General features: G+C 39.1%; 1 long non-coding RNA gene across 2 annotated transcripts; it reads left to right on the forward strand.

Moving 5' to 3' along the window:
• Positions 1–1,125: 1,125 nt before the first annotated feature.
• Positions 1,126–5,768, forward strand: LOC120889003 (uncharacterized). Of its 2 annotated transcripts, none has more exons than XR_013425834.1 (2): positions 1,126–4,433; positions 5,384–5,768. It is a non-coding gene; the product is annotated as an uncharacterized LOC120889003 (long non-coding RNA). The 2 variants fall into 2 exon arrangements; XR_005732701.2 differs by having other exon boundaries at positions 1,126–4,416.
• Positions 5,769–7,475: the final 1,707 nt, after the last annotated feature.

The following is a 7,475-nucleotide window of genomic DNA, read 5'->3' on the forward strand; positions in this document are numbered from 1 at the left end:
AGCAATTTTCCAGTGGGGAGTGGGGCAGGGAGGACAGTGAGCATTGGACAGCCGTACCCTCAATAAATATCTTACCTAGTTGTCAGGGAACAAAACATCTCAGAAGAACCAAGTGGTCTAAACCTCCTCCTTTGGCTCCTACCATCTCTGTTTTGTTTCTTCAAGAAGTGTTTTTTTTTTTTGGCATCATCAGGTCCCATGGGGACCTCCCCCCATGTGATCCTGCTTCTCTTTCCAGCTCCATCTCCCTTCCGACCCGTCATATACCTTTCTGCCCTGGGCATGCCAGATTCCCACAGACCCTGCTTATTCTCCCTCTGGACTTTTTGCTCCCTAACTCAGGAGTGTTGCTTACCACATTTCCACCACACTGAACACCTCCTTATCCTCCCAGGTGGTCAACTCCCCTACTCTGAGACAAATAGTCATTTCAGTTGATTTCCCAGTTTCTACAACTCTGAAGCAGATGAATTTGAAACAAATTGGTCCCAGTGACAGGAATAAAAGTGATTTCAACAACTATAAATTTGTATAAAGTGGAAAACATAGTGTTCTACTGATTTAATATATTATTTTTAGAAAATTGCTCTATTTGAACTGGTATAAAAGTGATGCCCTTTCAAATAACACGACCCGCCCACTATGAACAACTAAAGTTCAGTCAAATATGAATTAAATTTTAAAAAAATTAACCCGAAAAACCCCAGCATGATGATCTGCCACAGAGTCTTATTTTAAAATTGACATTTTTTTTCATCCCCCTCTCACCATCCCCAACCTGGGGGGAAACAGGATTACTTTTTGTCCCCATCCAGTTATCTATTCTTGAGCACACACCCACCATAGGAGTGAAGAAATTCAGAGTTGGGGATGGCAGCAGAAGACTTAAAAATTATATAATATATATACATATATGTATATGTATTATATAATTTTTATCTATATATATCTATATCTATATATCTATATATCTATGTCTGTATCTAGCTCGCTATCTATCTATCTATAAAGTTAGGGCTGATGCATTAAGACTATGTAGGAATAACAGTTAACAAAGAGACATAATCTTTATTTGAAGGTCCTTGGAAAGATCAATTATTGCTACAATTAAGAAATCATAACCAGTTGACTTGTATCTAATTTTTCCTATTTTATTTTATAGAGTGCTCCTCAGCCTTAGAGATTCACAGATATTCAAGAACACAGTGTCTATGGTTTGCAGGTATCACTCCTTTGATCCTGGAGTTTTTTAAGTCTCTGGGCTGGGGCTCCATCCCAGCTGTCTCTTTGACCTCATCTGTTTGTGGAGCCTGCTGCCCAGCAGGGATAGCAGGAGTGGTCTTGATGTTGAGAGGAAGGGTCCCTTCACCTAGGATATGGGTGCCTCAGAAGAGACTCCTCCCTTTTTATTGCCCTACTTGTGTAAATGCAACTAAGACTGTAAACGGTGCTGTGTGGGTGTGTGGCTACTGGCCACAGGCTTTTAAATAGATTCTAAGTGTTTGATGTTCTAGCACCCTGAATGATTCTAAGATGATTGAGCAGACATCCTAATTTTTAAATTATCAAGCTAACTGTCATTGTGGTGAAAAAAACAGATACACACCAGCTTTTTTGTTGTTGTTGTTAAAAACAATCATGAACATGGAAATCTGTGAGGATAAATGCATGGAGTACTACATACATGGCATACCTTAAGGGTGTCTGAGAGGCAAAGCACTCCCCTGTGAGTAGCATACCATTCACCCCATAGGCACAGCCCTAGGCATTAGGCCACATGTTGCAGTACCAGCACTTGGTCCATGGCCCCTTCTTGATTGGTCGCTGCCAGGACAGTTGGACAGAAATTGTATTGGTGGCTGCCTATAGTCTGCTTAGCTATTGCCTAAGTTTATATACATGGTAACTGTGCAATAAAATCAGACCCGCTTCCTGCTTGGTCTCTGAAGGTCTTGATTAGTGACTGCACAGCCACACACTCCTCTAACCTGTACCATGTACCTCCTCACTGGGTGAGAGAGAGCCCACAGATATCCATCTCCAGGAACTGTGATTGACATGGTGATAACCAGGAAGCAATAGTATGATGGTTTTAGTTTTGCATCTGAATCTATAACATTCTCAGTTCACCTTGGCAAAATCACTTAATTTCAATTACTTCAACTTAGAAGGATTTTCTGATCCTTGACAACTAATTTGATCTATATGTTTCTCACCCTTGACCATGAACTCTTCATTTGGATTTAGAAATCGTGATTAAGTTTCCTAATCAAGTATTAGTGTCTGTGACTAAATCAAGGTTAATTTTAGTGTGCCCCTAAAGCCCCTTCAAGTATGAATATGAAAGTAGCAAGTTATGTGTTTGTTGCCATGTTGGAGTCAACACAAATCAAATATGAATTATGCCCTATCAAAATGTTTAATTATTGAATAGCCTGAAGAGGTTTTCTGTTTTTAAAAATGATTTCCTGTTTTTAAAAGGGGCAATATAAAAAAAGATTCTCTTATGCCACTTATCCTTAAAAACATGGACAAATGATGCATTATAAAGTAATATGAACACTGGATAACCCACAAAATACAGAGTTATTCTTACACTGTCAGCTCTAATATCCATGAATATATCAGAGCACTTACTTATGGTGGATTATTTCCTTACATTAAAAAATTATGAGTGAGAATCGGCAGGCAAATGACATCAGGATCAGACATTCAAAAATTTTACAGAATGAAATGGTGTAAACATTCCATAGTAAAGTATGCTTAAAGGGGAAAATTGTTAATGGAATAAAAGTCATAAGAAAACAAAATGAGAATGTTGAATTAAAAGGTCAATTTAGATTTTGATATTTAACAATGGTAAACTTCACAAAAATAAAGGAAAATTGGAAAATTGGAGGAAGTACCAAAGAGCGGTTTAAACCCAAAGAACATGTTTAACTAGAAAATAGAAGAAAATATCCATGGTTTAGTTGAGAGCCATAAAGATATGGAAGGGAAGAAAGTAAATGTTCAGCAAATTATAGGACAAAATAAAATCTTGCTGTATATCAAATAGAATTTTCCTTAGAAAAAATGTGGTTGGGAATAATAATCAAAAAAAGACTCTGAAATGTTTGAAAATCATAATTTAACTAAGATCAATGAAAATAATTCTTCACTTAGGCATATTATAGATTTAAGAATACTAGGGGGCTGAGGTTGTGGCTCAGTGGTAGAACGCTTGCCTAGAATGTGTGAGGCACTTGGTTCGATCCTCAGCACCACATGTAAATAAAATGAATAAAATAAAGGTCCATCAGTGTCTAAAAAATATTTTTTAAAAGACATTTAAAAAAAGAATACTAGGAAGAAGAAAATTTACAACAATTGGAAGAAGAATATGTTTATAAAAACAAATCATAAATGTATTATTTATTATTCAATACCAGTAGTAGAAACCAGAATAAATTCTACTGTATGCTTAAACCGTGCCAAAGTAATCAAAGTAGAATTTGATTCCCAGCTAAGCTATCATCAAGGGTGTCTGAATTACAAACATGCTTACATGAATATATAGGGCATGCACTGTAAGCCTTGATTTCATAAGTAATGAGTAACTGCTAGGGTATGTTAAAACAAGGTAAAGTCCTAGTTTAAAATTGATTTGTGTGTGTTCAAAGAAAACTCAGAAAGATAGATATATAATACTATAATAACATTTACACAGTAAAAGTTTAGAGAATTAAAACATTTTAAGGTTATTCAGTTACTGGGGAAAAAAAAGAGGTGCTGGATAAATTTAGACTTAACATTTTATTTCCATAATTCAGTTGTGTGAAACCACAATAGGAAATAAAACATATCAATAGAAGGGAAGAAATGAAGTAACATTAAGGAAGGGTAGAAACATTGACCAATAGAGTAGCATGCAGGGAAGGACTAATTGAAAAAGCTAAAGTATAATAAAGTCTTACCTAGGATTGTACACAGCCTCTTCAGTTACTGCCATTTGCATCATGCAGCCAGGACTTTGAACTCTCCTTCTGCCAAATGTGAACTGGGTGAATTCTCTGAATCTCAGTTTCTTCTATAAAATGAGAATAATACTACTTATCTTAAAGGGTTGTTTTCAGAACCCACAATGAAAGTAGGGCTTTACCATAATCCCTTACTTTGCATCCTTCGCTCATAGTTTTAACACCACTTCTTTTTTTTTTCTTTTCCTTTTTTTTTTTTGTAATTCTTAGTGAAACAGCATTTAACATCACCACTTAAATTTTGTGTCAAAAATACATTTGTAAACTACTAGCATATTAGAATTTTGTTATCTATGACTTCCTTTATTTTGCCAGATCCTTTCTGCCACGATTGGCAATGCCTAGCTCATCTTGCAGATTGGCAATGCAAAATAGGCTGCATGGGATTCAGAATGAAGTGAGTGGAATAGACAGGTGATAATTTACCTTTCCTACCATGTCCTCTTATTCCCTGTTTTCCTGCCTCCATTGATAGTACATATTTTGAATCTTCTGAAGTTCACATTCTCCTTATATTTGGTGTTTGGACAAATGGAAATAGGATGATCACTCCAAAAAGTATTTAGACTCAAACATAATTCACATTACACATTGTTAAAATAAGTTGATTACTCTTAAGTCTATGGATCACTATAGTTTTAATGACCTACAATTCAACATAACCCTACCAATGCCCTAAACTTTAATTTTCAATGCATTCAATGAACTAATAATGTATCTGATAAGGGGTTAAGTGCAAAAATTGTTTTCCTGATACACATACACCTGAAATTTTATCCATCCACTTGTTTTTATATTTTCATCTCCTCCTCCATATCTCATACTTCCTGACATAAGGAATACAAACTTTTTGGATTACAGAATTTTCACACAGGAAGTTCCAAGGATGATGGCCTTTAGCCTATAAAATCTTGGCAAAATATATTGAAGAAGTACCAATGTTTTAAATTGAATAAATCATGAAGAAAATTCAGCAAAAGAATAACTATTATTTAATTTTCAGTTGCTTTTAGGACACCATTAGAAACTGCACAAATACAGGGGCTGCTATTTTTAAGGCCACAACAGCTAGCCAAAGTGGAATCCCTTCCTGGGGATGCACAGTGCTAGTGGGATTCATTGCTGTTGAAAAAGCATCATCTCATGACTTTTCTCTTTCCTTCCTTCCAACTGAAATACTAATCATGATACTGAAAAAAGGAAGGCATGGAGAGAAGGAAGGGAGTTACAAAAGCAAGAACACATATCACACACTACAGTGCTGCTATTTGAAAAGAGTCACATAGATCTGTGCATCAGATAGCCCTGAAGATGACAGTGTCCTTGTCCAAATCAGTGTATTGCATTTCTAAACTACATTTCAGATAGAAGAATGACCTGGCTGACAGCAATGTCCTGCAAAAGGTGCCATATGGGCTGACCCTAGCCAGAGCTGAACTGGAGATGCTGACTGAGAACCTGACGAAAGAGTTGGCCTATCTGAAGTAGAATCAATCATGAGGAGGCCAAAAATTGATTTTTTTTTTTCCTTCCAGATCTCAAAATTAAAACATCAGGTTTGCAACGCTGGAGTTAAAACACGACCTCTTTAAGTAGCCATTTGTTTTGGATGTGCTCGTGCATGTACATTGCTGATACTGCTGTTTATAATAGTTCTTACTAAGGTTTAATTCATCAGAGACACATTCTGATTTTGTCATTTTCATTACAGGTAATAAATTAGGAAATAAAGAATTTTAACTCTCTTGATTTAGTGATTTTGAAATTATATATTATCAGTGCCACACATGGCACTCTGATGGACCACAGTGTATACCAGTGACTGTTGTAGAGAATAGACACTGGCAGTAAGTTTTTACTCAGTATTCAGTGATTCTACCAATTCTGCAGGATTAAACACATCTTGCAGCCCTTGGCTTAACAGCTGTAGATAAAATCTATCTAGCAACTTGCATACCAAGCCTCCCCTTCCTGTACAGACAGGACAGTGGATTCTCTAGAAGGGGAGGATTAAGTAATCCTTCTGGCCCATAGGCACAGCATATAGAGTCCATGGTCACTTAAATATCCTGTGAAAATATCTTTAGTTGTTATTTTGTTGTTGTTGTTTGGAGTCTTAAAGGCAGTTTCCAGGACTTGGGGTCTGTTCCCTCTAAGGCGGGGAAAAGACGGGTCCTTGTGAATCAGGATGATCTTGACAAACCACAGTGAAGAATTCATGTGGCTTAGTATATTTGCAAGTTCATCCTACAGGTGTATGTTTGTGACCACCACAATGTGTATTCCTTTTAAATGACTGAACAACACTTGTACACTGCACCCACAGTCCACGCAGGAAGTGGCTGGGGATGGTGAGGTTCTCTCCCAAGACCGCCCCAACCTAGCAGACAACCTAGTTCCTCAGTAGAGAGGCTATATCAGGGGATGGCGTGAGCAGCCACACAGTGGCCTCATGGTTGAGCGAGACATGGCAGCTGGGGGAAGCATAAGGTCCTGGGCATCTGCCTGGGTACGACTGCCTCCCGCATTCTTCTTCCTGAGCAGGCCAGTCGACCAGGCGCAAGACCAGGGCCTGGAGCCTCCACCAGAGACGACATCCCAGCTACTGGTTACCTTATCACTCTGACACCCACTATCCCATGCCCTTGCTGCCATGCCAGCCCGGAACTCTTCGCTGCAGCCAACCAGACTCCCCACATGGCCACTGGATGCCACTTTCACTGTCCTGCAGCTGGCCCCCACTTACTTCTGCAGGATGAAGATGCTCACTGCTGGACACTGCCTGTTCTTGCTGCCCCTGCTTCTGAACTCTTATGGTGCCACCACCATTGTGCAGCACTCAAATTTCCAAACTCCAGATGGACTCCAACAATGCCCACCAAAGCCCCAATGTCATTGTACTTTACACCACAACTGGTGCCCAACCCCTATACTGAGGCTGGACCCCTGATGCATCTGCATGTTGCTCCTGCACCTGCCACACTCTGGAGCTCCACCCTGCTGCCACCAGACTTTAACATGGATACTAGACAGTGACACTCAGTACTGGGGCCAACTTCACTGCAACTGCCAGAATTTGGTCCATTATGTTTTTGCCAAGAAGACCCTCTCCATTAAGTAAAAGTGCAAGGCAAAAAAACAAGTGCTGATGTAGAAGCTCTTGCAAGTTATCTAGAAGGTCTTGGTAAGCTATTCGATGAAGATGTGTTGTGCTTGAAGGTATTATTGTCTAAATTTCAGTTATGGCAGTGGTGGCAAAGGCAACTGAGGAGTCTGTAGGTGGCAACGTCAAGCCAGGAATCCAGAGAGTTGCATTCTCATCCTCTGGCAGTGGCAGGAGTCTGGTCCCAGGGCAGTGATGGTGGCCGCACATCACTGGTGGCCCTGTGGGGACTCCAGTGGCTTCAGTGTGGAGCTCTTTTAGCAGTGATGGTGCAGCTTGGGACAGCAGGCCTC

Source organism: Ictidomys tridecemlineatus, chromosome 9 (assembly GCF_052094955.1).
Source record: "Ictidomys tridecemlineatus isolate mIctTri1 chromosome 9, mIctTri1.hap1, whole genome shotgun sequence".
NCBI classification, from domain to species: domain Eukaryota; kingdom Metazoa; phylum Chordata; class Mammalia; order Rodentia; family Sciuridae; genus Ictidomys; species Ictidomys tridecemlineatus.